The 13,129-nt window shown below is 43.0% G+C and overlaps 1 protein-coding gene across 3 annotated transcripts in view; it reads left to right on the top strand.

The window, feature by feature from the left end:
* The window catches only part of mid1 (midline 1), a 361,542-nt gene that overhangs the window by 156,043 nt on the left and 192,370 nt on the right, over positions 1-13,129 (top strand). The gene's annotated exons all lie outside the window — the stretch shown is intronic.

Here is a 13,129-nt window from a genome sequence, read left to right as displayed (position 1 = left end):
AACTGCTTATTTTTTTTTCAAAAAGTCCCGATTCTAGATTCACCCTCAAGAAGAACCATCCATCCTATCATGACCCCTCGGATCTTGTATGGATTAAAATTAATGTAATAATTAAGTTGCCTCTTGCCCTTCTAAATGCTAATTAGTCTTGTGCATCTTCTCTGAACTGTTTTGAAACTATTTATCTCTTCCTTAAATAAGGATACCAGTACTGTGCACTCTAGCTGGGGTCTCACCGATGTTTTGTATAATCTCCCTAATGTTGTATTCAATATCCTCTCAATAAATGATAACCCTCCATTAGCTTTCTTTAAGTACCTGAAAACTAATTCACGCACCAGGGTACTCAGGTCCCTTTTCCCTCTGCAGTCTCTCACCTTTTAGACAACACAATTCTCTTATATTTTTCTTCATTTCTTCCACCCAAACAATTTGAGGTTTTTCCTCCTGGTATTCCATTTGCCAGATCTTTTCCAACTCACTTTCTCTACATCCCTAGTCAGTCCCCAGGCAAGGTTCATAGAATTAATCATAGAATCCCATTGGTGTGGAAACAAGCCATTCAGCCCATCGGGTCCACACCACTCCTCCAATTAGTTATGGCTTCAGTTGGGATATCCCAAATTGTCATACTCCTGAGTGAGCAGGGATGAACACTCACCTCTTAGATGGTCACAACAATGTTAATTCCCTCGCTTCTGGATTCCTTTCCACCAGACCAAATTCATTCATGGTTTAAGTTGAGCCAGTTTTAACAAACATCCTTTGGTTAAAGACTGATTGAATTTATTAGTTACTAAATGCAAGTGGTAATAACACATACATGTAGATTAAAATTGAGAAGTAATATCAATAAAGACAAAAGTTTAAAGATATACGGATTGGGTTTGTCTTGTGAAATCATTGTGGGCAGTTGCAGCCTTTATGCTTGGTAAGACTGGTAGCACTGGCTCTGGTAGTTGAATATTTGATTTCAAAATTCTTGTCTTTGCAGGTGAGCTGAGATTCTTTTCTCCTGTTCCCTTTTGACAATGGTTAGCATGTTGTCTGCCTACCAGTACTGAGAACGAGTTGCATCTTTGCTTTTAACCTGCAGTACAGGGATATCAAATGGCTGTTGTCAAGTTGTGACTACACAACACACACGTCCACAGTTGTACATCAGCTCATTAACACACAGAGGTTTGCAGTTGCTTTATAATCCATTTCTTTTCCATATTGCTGGAGAGATAAAACTCAAACATGGCTTTTAATTCATGTCAATAGTCTGCAGTATAAAGCAGAGCTGAGAGGAATTAGTTAGATTGCCTTTTGAGATCTCAGTCCTTAACGTTTCCTTGGCATCTTACCAGATGGTACATTCCCAAGGATTCACACAATGAATCATTCAGAATTCAGTGAATTCTGTTCTTTGAAGTTGCATTATCAGCCTGTCTTGGCTTACAGTCTTCGCTTTTTAAAAAAAATGTTGCGTCCAAACGTTCAATATGTCCATAAATAATTTGGTGCTCTGACTTATTGTCATGGCAGTGGCCTTTTCACAACTTATTTGCTACCCATCTTCAGGTCATCAGCAAATTTAGCAATAGTATTGTATAAGGAACACATTGTATAAATTGTAGATGGAAATTCAATTCATTGGTTATGGACATGACAACCATTACTGAGATGGTAAGAAAAAAGATTTAATATATATTCGCTCATAAGCTCCACAGGAAAGATTCAGAAAAAAGTGGAAAAGCAGCTTTTGTGTCTATGGATAAAATTACTTTAGTCAGAAAGGATGTAATGTGAGATAAGCAGATAGAGAAATTATATAGGTAGAATTAAGAATGGAAAAAATAATCAGGTCAATTGTGTTTAGATTCGCTGATAGCAACTAGAAGTGGTAGATTGAATAAGTGCAGAAATTAAGCAAGCATGTCGATAACACAGCATGGTTTTAATAGGGGATTTTAATTGTCATACAGATTTGGACAAACAGAGTAGCACATACCAGAAAAACTGAATTTCTTGAGTATGTCTGCAATAATTTTATGCAACAATATATTCTGGAACCAAGAAATTGCAGACCATGTTCAACCTAATAATACACCAGATTTAGTTAACAGTTTAATGACAGGTGAACATTTATCTAATAGTGATCATAATGTAATCATACTCAACGTAATGCTTGAAGGGGAGGAAAGAAGTTAAGATTTGAGTTTTGAGCAAGACTGGTTACAATGCCACGATATAGTCCATCGTAAGCTGTGTAAATCTGTTCATGGGTAAAGTGACAGAAGGTCAGTGGGAGCTGCTTAAAACTAATTTTATGTGATACAGAACTAGCTTATAGGCACTATAAGCAGAAACAAAACAACCATGAACACCTAAAAATCAACATAGGGACAACATAACCCTAAAGTCAGGCAAAATGCAAAAGGTAATACAGATCCTGGTGAATAGGAGAACTACAAGAAGCAATAAAAGCAGCTGTTGCCCATCTCTGACAGACAATAATATATACGTAGACAAAGATACAGCGGCGATACTTAGAGCTCAATAAAACTCAACTAATTTATAAAGTACTTGAAGGAATAACACATGTTTTTAACTATGACAGATATCTCAATCATTGTCTTTCACTACCCTGGGTTCTGTAACTACCTGGGAGAGGTGGCAACAGGCCAGCCTGGAACTCTTCTCAATGTCTTCACCAAGCCTCCTGACATGGGTGAACTCCTGCAGAGTTATTCTCCCAAGTCCTACTGAAAATCAAGGATTTTCTGGTCCTCTTACGGGTCTCTGTGCTAAGTATATGGCTTATTTGGAGTTATCTTTGCATTTGGCCAATTCCCCCCCCCCCCCCCCCCCCCCCCCAAGTGTTTCATCCTTATTTGGTAGAGACAACAGTTACTGATTCCCTGCAATCTTAGCTCTTAGTTGACCTGAATGATTCAGTCAGCGTAATTCCATTCACATAACAACCTATTGTAAAGCCTCTTATCGGTTCCTGTTATCTTCAACCCTATCCAACAGCAAGTGTTTCATCCTTATTTGGTAGAGACAACAGTTACTGATTCCCTGCAATCTTAGCTCTTAGTTGACCTGAATGATTCAGTCAGCGTAATTCCATTCACATAACAGCCCATTGTAAAGCCTCTTATCGGTTCCTGTTATCTTCAGCCCTATCCAACAGAGCAAAACTGAATTGATAGAAAGAGCTACAAGAGTCTGAAAATAAACTTGTTAGAAATATCAAAATCAGCAGAAGTTTTCTTCCAATAATGTTAGAAAAAAGAATGGTGCTGAGGAATATTGTGTCCTAGTTGAAAACGGATAGTAGTGAAATTTCCAATGGGAGTAAAGAAATGGTGGACCTGCTCAATACTTTCTGCCCAGATTGTGTGATTAGTAATGAAACACTTCCGACCTATACAAGCAGCAAGGAAAAGTACATGCTTACCCATCAGGGTCTTATCAAGCCACATGTCTGATGCTCACAATTTCCTGAACTCTCCATCATAAAAAAAACTGAGCAGACATTCTTGGAAGACAGGAGTGGTCAAGCTAGTGTGGAAAGCCAGAGAAGAAATTGCAGGGGTCCTAGCCGAGATATTTGTATCATGTGCAGCCACACGTCAGGTGCCAGAGAACTGGAGGGTGGCTAATGTTGTGCCTTTATTTAAGAAAGGCTGTAAAGAGAAGCCTGGAACAATAGACCAGTGAGTCTGACAACAGTTGTGGGTATGTTATTAGGGGGGATTCTGAGAGATAGGATTTACATGCATTTGGGGAGGCAAGGACTGATTAGAAATAGTCAACATGGCTTTGCGTGTGGAAAACTGTGTCTCACAAACTTTAGTGAGTTTTTGAAGACATAAGAAAAAGATAGATGAGGGCAGAGCAATAGACTTTGTCTACATGGACTTTAGTAAAGCCTTTATTAGGGTTCCACATGGTAGGGCGATTAGCAAAGTTAGATCACATGGGATTCAGGGAGACCTTGTCGAATGGATACAAAGTTGGCTTGAAGATAGGAGACAGAGTGTGGTGGTGGAAGGTTGTTTCTGGACTGGAGACCCATGACTAGCAGTGTGCCACAGGGATCGGTGCTGGATCCACTTTTGTTTGTCATTTATATAAATGATTTGGATGAGGATTTAGGAGGCGTGGTTAGTAAGTTTGTGGATGACCCCAAAATTGGTGATGTAGTTGACAGTGCAGAAGATTATCTAATATTACAAAGGGATCTTGACCTATTGGGCCAATGGGCTGAGGAGTGGCAGATAGAGTTTCATTTAGATAAATGTGAGGTATTGCATTTTGGTAAAAAGAACAATGGCAGGACTTATACAATACACTTATACAATCCTGAATAGTGTTGTCAGGGAGTCCCAGGGGTTCACAAACATAGTTCTTTGGAAGTAGCGTCAAAGGTAGACAAGGGGGTTTAGAAGGGATTTAGCATGCTTGCTTTCATTGCTCAGACCTTTGAGTATAGGATTTGGATGTCATGTTGACGCTGTATAGATCATTGGCGAGGCCACTTTTGGAGTGCTGTGTACTGTTCTGGTCACCCTGTTATAGGAGGAATATTATTAAATTGGAGAGGGTTCAGAAAGGATTTACAAAAATGTTGCCGGAATGGTGGGTTTGAGTTCTAAGGAATGGCTGGATAGGCTGGGACTTTTGTCACTGGAGCGTAGGAGTTTGAGGGATGACCATATAGAGGTTTATAAAATCCTGAGGGGCACGGGTAAGGTGACTAGCAAAGATCTTTTCCCTAGGATGGGGGAGTTCAAACTCGGGGGCATATCTTTTAAGGTGAGAGGAGAAACATATAAAAGAGACATGAGAGGCACCTTTTACAGAGGGTGGTTCATGTGTGGAAAGCATTGCCAGAGGAAGTGTGGTTGCAGGTACAGTTACAACAGTTAAAAGACATTTGGACAGGTACATGAATAGGAAACATTTAGAGGGATATAGGCCAAATGTAGGCAAATGGGGCTAGTTTATTTTCAGAAATTTGATTAGCATGGGGTGAGTTGAACTGAGCGGTCAGTTTCCTCATTGTATGACTCTATGCCCTCTTTTTAGTGGCACTATCTGCAATACTCTGGGAAGTAAAGGTTAATTGTCTCAGAACTTTACATTCTTTGAATGTATGAGTGAATGGTTGACTAAGTAGTTGTGGAAGTGGAAAGTTTTAAAGGATGCAAATTCAACCAGGTTTCCTTGAGTTAAAGAAAGAGGGAGCTTTTCAGCTACTAAACATGACAGAAGATAACAAAATGTGGCATATACACAGATTTGAAATGAGAAAAACTAAAGTAAATAAATGATTTGATTTGGTGTTTGTCCATGACTCATAGATGTGAAAACACTGCAGCCGTGAAGCTGGGTGATTTCAGGAATGCTGATCTGGTTGGTTGTTAATTAGTTGTTTTGAGATTCTTGTTTTGGCAGGTAGCCAAAAGGAGTTTGTCTGGTTTCCTTCAACCGTAGTTTTGCTGATGACTTGTTCTCTGCATTTCTTTGTATCTGCACCCACAGGGTGTCCAATGGTAGTTCTCAACTTACCCCTTCACAGCACACTTTAGCGCAACAGAACTTGAACCAGACTTTAATGTGGCACCTCAGAAATGATGAAGGGCTTAGGCTTGAAATGTCAACTCTCCTGCTTCTCTGTTGCTGCCTGACCTGCTGTGCTTTTCAAGCACCACACTATTTGACTCTGATCTCCACCATCTGCAGACCTCACTTTCTCCCTGCATCATGCAGAACTCAGGTATTATTATTGATTTTAATCTCTTTTCTTCTGTATTGCTAATAGGGTTAAACTCAAATATGGATTACATCCAGAACTGCCTTTCTTTAAACTTATATAATGTCCACAGTTAATGGCACAGTTTATAGGAGATCACAGCTCACTCTCATTAATGGCATCTTACCCTTTTGCGGTCTAATGTATCCTGGACATCTTTCAGGTGTGACATTGCATGATTCTTTTTGGAACATCCCTTGCCATATTTTGGCACGTCTGTCTTTCTTTTAAAATATATGTGGTGCTTAAATGTTCAGCATATCCATAAGTAATTTGGGATAATGATCCATTGAATAGCAATGCTTATCCAAAAATTAGACCTGGTTTTAACCTGTCTACTTTTTCCTGTGTAGTTGGTACATTGGATTTCTGAGAGGTGACAACCTGTATAATGGATAGTGTATCCAATCTCCATCTTTTTAGGAATGGGAAGATTCTGGTTTACTTTGTGTCAACATTAATATTTGAGCAAAACAAACATATCAGATGGCCCGAGATGACAGAAGAACAGCAATCACTAGTTGCTAGATCAATTGTTAGTTTTAAATTTCAGATTGACAGATTTGTTATTAACCAAAGAGTTGAAGGGACATGGATCAATGAAGAGTGTGTTTGGAGTTAGGTCATAGATCAGTCCTGCTTTCAGTACATGATGGGGCAGCCTCAAGGGACTAAGTAGGCTGCTCCTCTTTCTACTTACACTGCAAAATATTTAGATAGGTAGATTGAAATTTATAATGGAAATAGCTGATGTAAGAGTATCACCAACTATTGGGGCAGCAAATGAATTTTGGGGATAGAAGTTTTCAATGCTGTGGATGTGGTGATCAGACCCATATAATGAGCAAACCATTCCCCGAACCTCTGAATTCCTTTAGTCCTTAGTACGTGCCAAGAATAGTTTATTTAACCTTGTGCTCCTAGGAGACCACAATGCATGTGGCAGCTAATGTGAGTAAAGGGTCTATGCTCATACAAGTGGTAAAATGAAAACTAAAACCCTTCTGGCTCTACACGGTGGCAAGACTGGGAACAGGGACCTGGCAGACTAGCAGGGAGACGTATGGATCAGCTACGAGATGACAGGGCAGTCAACCTGCATATATAAGGCCCCAGTTATGGCCAGCGTGGAGACCACCAAGCTCCCTCGAGGTGGTGTGTGTGCGATTGGCTGGGTGGAATTCAAGAGCAGACCCTGCTAGGACATGCCACAGTAATGGGCCAAATGTGATAGTCAGACACTCCCTGCTCCACAGCAGCTGCCTGCTGAAGCCAATCCAAGGTTTACTTTGAAATCCATATCCCACACCATCTACATGTTGAGGTGCCTTCTCGGTCTTGGACCTGCCTCAGTAGCTCCCACATCCCGCAGTGTACTGCAGAAGCTTCAGCTTTCTGAAAGGGGCACTGGCATTGGGAGCTCACCCGTTGTTAGGAGTCAGTCCCTCTCTGGGCAAAATGCCACTCTCCACTCTCACCCCCAGTAAGCATAGTGTTGGGGACCTTCATTTGTTTTCAAATCGGATTGTCAGAGGATGCAGGAACATCCTTCCTCTACTTAGAAGAAGGGAAAGGAGGTAGAGGCTATACCAGGGCAGAGGAAAATCACAGGCCTGACTTGAGATCGCCACCTAGTGATCACCTAGTGACACCTTTGGTATTGGGGAAGGTGGAAGGACATCTCAGGAATTGCAAGTCCAGTGACAGGTTGACCCCACCTGAATGGCTGTGTCTTATGTAAATAAAAACTTGCTGACTCTTGCCCAGCTCTCAGCCAGGTTACTTGCCAGCCTGTGGGCGGGAATCGGGAACTAAAAATGGATGGCAACCGATGGGGATCCCTGGGGGTGGTTTCCAGCAGGCAGTGGACAGAGGTCTGTGCAAGAGATGAGGGATCATGAGCCATGGAGGGGATTGGGGATGGTTAGGGCTAGTGAGACCTAACAATGTCTTGAGGGGCGTGTGGGTGAGGAGGGGTAAGTGTGAAGTGGAGGAGGAGCACTCCTGCATGCCCTGACCAAATGGAAATGTTGCAAACACTACACTCAGCCATTTGATACCTCCAGCCATATAAATCCATGGGAATGGTGAGGGGTGGGGTGAAGGTCTGGAGTGGGCTTGGTGTCGCCAATGTTTGGATGTCAGATAAGCCTCCATTTGCCTCTTATATGATCCTTGCTGATGGCCTGATTTGATGTTATAAGTTTAAAAGGCCAGGAAGTCGTCAAGTCGAGATTGGGAGAGGGCGTTCTCACATGTTTCACCATTCCCACTGGGAAGTAGGGATGGTGGGGGAGGGGCGGGCGTGCAGGCAACACCGTAAAGCAGGACTCACATCTGCAAAATGAACAAAAAAAAAACTGGATTGATCTTGCCTGTTTCAAATGGCCCTCTTCTGCCAGTGGATGTTTTGACATGTGAAGGTTTTGCAAAAGCCCTCTGGTATTTTCCATCAACACTAACAGCACAGTGGGAATGTACTAGATGAGTTAATCATGTCAGATTGGAGCATAAACAAGACCTTGAAGCTATTTCCTCCATGAACCCAATCTGTTGAGCAAGAAAAGCTTTCCTCTGCAGAATCAGATAGCTCTGGAATCCCAACTCTTACCCATTTAAGCCACAATTCTTGTGGCTAATGTCAATGACCTAACCAACAAAACAGGATTGGAATTTAGGCTTCAGTGCTTTGATAATTAACCACACTAGAGTTCCAACTACTGACTGTGCCGGGATTGAAAATAACTTTCTAATGCACTGTTTCAGCATGAAGTCACTGTTCCTTATCTGGACTGTAAGAATCAGTCTCTCAACTGCATTGCTGTGCCAAGTGAGCGGATCTTCAAAAGGCAAGGCACATTAAGGGGAACTGGGTTCACATACGCAACAAACTGACCAAAGACTGCATCCCTGCAGGATATCATGTCGTCAAACTGATGCATTTTGGTCAAACTAAATTACAGCTTCATGGATCAGTACAAATACAACAAATCAGTGTAATCTGACTAAATCTGTCCTGGAAATATTGTACTCCAGTATGAAACTGTGTCTGCGGGACCATACACCATTATGAATCAAAGTATGTGGGACCAGGCTGGCCAGCATTTCTTGCCCATCTCCTGTTGCCCTTGAGAAGGTGGGTGTGAGCTGTCTTCATGAACCGCTGCAGTCCACCCACCATAGGTTGACCCACAATGCCCTTAGGGAGGGAATTCCAGGCTGTTGACCCAGCGACAGTGAAGCAATGGTGATATATTTCCAAATCAGGGTGTTGAGTGGCTTGGAAGGGAACGTGCAAGGTGGTGGTGCTGCCCTTGTCCCTCTGGATGGAAGTGGTGATGGGTGTGGAAGGTGCTGTCTAAGGATCTTTGGTGAATTTCTGCAGTGCATGTTGTAGATGAGGTACATTGCTGCTACTGAGAGTCGGTGTTGTGCAGGTTTGTATTCCAATATGTGTGGACCTGTGTTACAGTGTGAATCAGGGAGTGTGGAAATGTACCCCAGAATGTAACAAGGAATGTGTGATTTTACTCATTGTGTGGAACTGTCCTCCAGTATCAGTCAGCATGTGTGACTGTACTACAGTATGGATCAATAAGTGTGTGACTGTACTTCAGTATGAATCAGGATGTGTGTGTCTACAATCCAGTATGTATGAGGGAGTGTGGGACTGGACTCCCGTATGAATCAGAGTATGTGGGGCTGTATTCCAGAATTAATTGCTGAGTGTGTGACTGTACTGCAGTAGGAATCAGGAAGTGTGTAACATTATTTCAGAATTTAACAAAGAGCATGTGACTGTACTCTAGAATGAATCAGGGAACATGTGACTATACTCCAGTATGAATCAGGGAGTGTGTGACTGTACTCTAGTATGAATAAGAGAGTGTGTGACTGTACTCCAGTGTGAATCAAGAAGTGTGTGACTGTACACCAGTGTGAATCAGGGAGTATGTGACTGTACTCTAGCATGAATAAGAGAGTGTGACTAAAGAAGGGCTTATGCCCGAAACGTTGATTCTCCTGCTCCTTGGATGCTGCCTGCCCTGCTGCACATTTCCGGCAACACATTTTTCAGCTCTGATCTCCATCATCTGCAGTCCTCACTTTCTCCTAGGTTGTGACTGCACTCCAGTATGAATCAGGGAGAGTGTGACTGTATTCCAGTGTGAATCAGGGAGTGTGTGACTGTACTCCAATGTGAATCAGGGAATATGGAACTGTACTCCAGTGTGAATCTGGGAGTATGTGACTGTACTCCATTGTGAATAAGGGAGTGTGTGACTGTACTCGAGTGTGAATCAGTGAGTGTGGGACTGTACTCCAATATGAATCAGGGAATATGGAACTGTACTCCAGTGTGAATCTGGGAGTATGTGACTGGACTCCATTGTGAATAAGGGAGTGTGTGACTGTACTCGAGTGTGAATCAGTGAGTGTGTGACTGTACTCCAATATGAATCAGGGAGTGTGGGATTGCACCCCAGTGTAAATCTGGGAGTATGTGACTGTACTCCAGTTTGAATCAGGGAGTGTGTGATTGTACTCTAGTGTGAATCTGGGAGTATGTGACTGTACTCCAGTGTCAATCAGGGAGTATGTGACTATACTCCAGTATGAATCAGGGAGTATGTGACTGTACTCCAGTGTGAATCAGGAAGTGTGTGACTGTACTCCAGTATGAATCAGGGAGTATGTGACTGTACTCCAGTATGAATCAGGGAGTGTGTGACTGTACTTCCATACGGATCAGGGAGCGTGTGACTGTACTTCAATATGAATCAGGAAGTGTGTGACTGTGCTCCAGTGTGAATCAGGGAGTATGTGACTGTACTCTAGCATGAATAAGAGAGTGAGACTGAAGAAGGGCTTATGCCCGAATCGTCGATTCTCCTGCTCCTTCGATGCTGCCTGACCTGCTGCGCATTTCCAGCAACACATTTTTCAGCTCTGATCTCCAGCATCGGCAATCCTCACTTTCTCCTAGAGTGTGACTCTACTCCAGTATGAATCAGGGAGTGTGTGACTGTACTCCAGTATGAATCAGGGAGTATGTGACTGTACTCCAGTATGAATCAGGGAGTATGTGAGTCTACTCCAGTATGAATTAGGGAGTGTGTGAACGTACTCCAGTATGGATCAGGGAGTATGTGACTGTACTCCAGTGTGAATCTGGGAGTATTTAACTGTACTCCAGTATGAATCAGGGAGTGTGTGACTGTACTCCAGTATGAATCAGGGAGTATGTGACTGTACTCCAGTGTGAATCAGGGAGTGGATGACTGTACTCCAGTATGAATCAGGGAGTATGTGACTCTACTCCAGTATGAATCAGGGAGTGTGTGAATGTACTCCAGTATAAATTAGGGAGTATGTGACTGTTCTCTAGTGTGAATCAGGGAGTATTTGACTGTACTCCAGTATGAATCAGGGAGTTTGTGACTGTACTCCAGTATGAATCTGGGAGTGTGTGAATGTACTCCAGTGTGAATCTGGGAGTGTGTGAATGTACTCCAGTATGAATTAGGGAGTGTGTGACTGTACTCCAGTGTGAATCAGGGAGTTTGTGACTGTACTCCAGTGTGAATCAGGGAGTGTGTGACTGTACTCCAGTATGAATCAGGGAGAATGTGACTGTACTCCAGTATGAATCAGGGAGTGTGTGACTGTACTCCAGTGTGAATCTGGGAGTGTGTGAATGTACTCCAGTATGAATTAGGGAGTATGTGACTGTTCTCTCGTGTGAATCTGGGAGTATTTGACTGTACTCCAGTATGAATCAGGGAGTGTGTGACTGTACTCCAGTATGAATCAGGGAGTATGTGACTGTTCTCCAGTGTGAATCAGGGAGTGGGTGACTGTACTCCAGTATGAATCAGGGCATGTGTGACTGTACTCCAGTGTGAATGAGGGAGTGTGTGTCTGTAGTCCAGTATGAATCAGGGAGTATGTGACTGTACTCCAGTATGAATCAGGGAGAGTGTGACTGTACTCCAGTATGAATCAGGGTATCTGTGACTGTACTCCAGTATGAATCAGGGAGTATGTGACTGTACTCCAGTATGAATCTGGGAGTGTGCGACTGGACTCCCGGATGGATCAGGGAGCGTGTGACTGTACTTCAATATGAATCAGGAAGTGTGTGACTGTGCTCCAGTGTGAATCAGGGAGTATGTGACTGTACTCCAGCATGAATAAGAGAGTATGACTGAAGAAGGGCTTATGCCCGAATCGTCGATTCTCCTGCTCCTTAAATGCTGCCTGACCTGCTGCGCATTTCCAGCAACACATTTTTCAGCTCTAATCTCCAGCGTCTGCAGTCCTCACTTTCTCCTAGAATGTGACTGTACTCCAGTATGAATCAGGGAGTGTGTGACTGTACTCCAGTGTGAATCAGGGTGTGTGTGACTGTACTCCAGTATGAATCAGGGCATTTGTGACTGTACTCCAGTGTGAATCAGGGCATGTGTGACTGTACTCCAGTATGAATCAGGGAGTGTGTGACTGTACTCCCGTATGAATCAGGGAGTATGTGACTCTACTCCAGTGTGAATCAGGGTGTGTATGACTGTACTCCAGTATGAATCAGGGCATGTGCAACTGTACTCCAGTGTGAATCAGGGAGTGTGTGACTGTACTCCATTATGAATCAGGGAGTGTGTGACCTTACTCCAGTATGAATCAGGGCATCTGTGCCTGTACTCCAGTATGAATCAGGGAGTATGTGACTGTACACCAGTATGAATCAGGGAGTGTGTGACTGTACTCCGGTATGAATCAGGGAGTATGTGACTATACTCCAGTGTGAATCAGGGCGTGTGTGACTGTACTCCAGTGTGAATCAGGGAGTATGTGACTGTATTCCAGTATGAATCAGGGCGTGTGTGACTGTACTCCAGTGTGAATCAGCGAGTATGTGACTGTACTTCAGTATGAATCAGGGAGAGTGTGACTGTACTTTAGTGTGAATCAGGGAGTATGTGACTGTACTCCAGTATGAATTAGGGAGTGTGTGACTGTACTCCAGTGTGAATCAGGGAGTTTGTGACTGTACTCCAGTGTGAATCAGGGAGTATGTGACTGGACTCCAGTATGGGTCAGGGAGTATGTGACTGTACTCCAGTATGAATCAGGGAGTGTGTGACTGTACTCCAGTATGGATCAGGGAGCGTGTGACTGTACTTCAGTATGAATCAGGGAGTATGTGACTGTGCTCCAGTATGAATCAGGGAGTGTGTGACTGTACTCCAGTGTCAATCTGGGAGTGTGTGACTGTACTCCAGTATGAATCAGGGAGCGTGTGACTGTACTCCAGTATGG

This window comes from Chiloscyllium plagiosum, chromosome 12 (genome assembly GCF_004010195.1).
Source record: "Chiloscyllium plagiosum isolate BGI_BamShark_2017 chromosome 12, ASM401019v2, whole genome shotgun sequence".
Lineage (NCBI taxonomy): Eukaryota > Metazoa > Chordata > Chondrichthyes > Orectolobiformes > Hemiscylliidae > Chiloscyllium > Chiloscyllium plagiosum.
The sequence above is the reverse complement of the archived record's forward strand: the minus strand, read 5'-3'. Positions and strand labels throughout refer to the sequence as shown.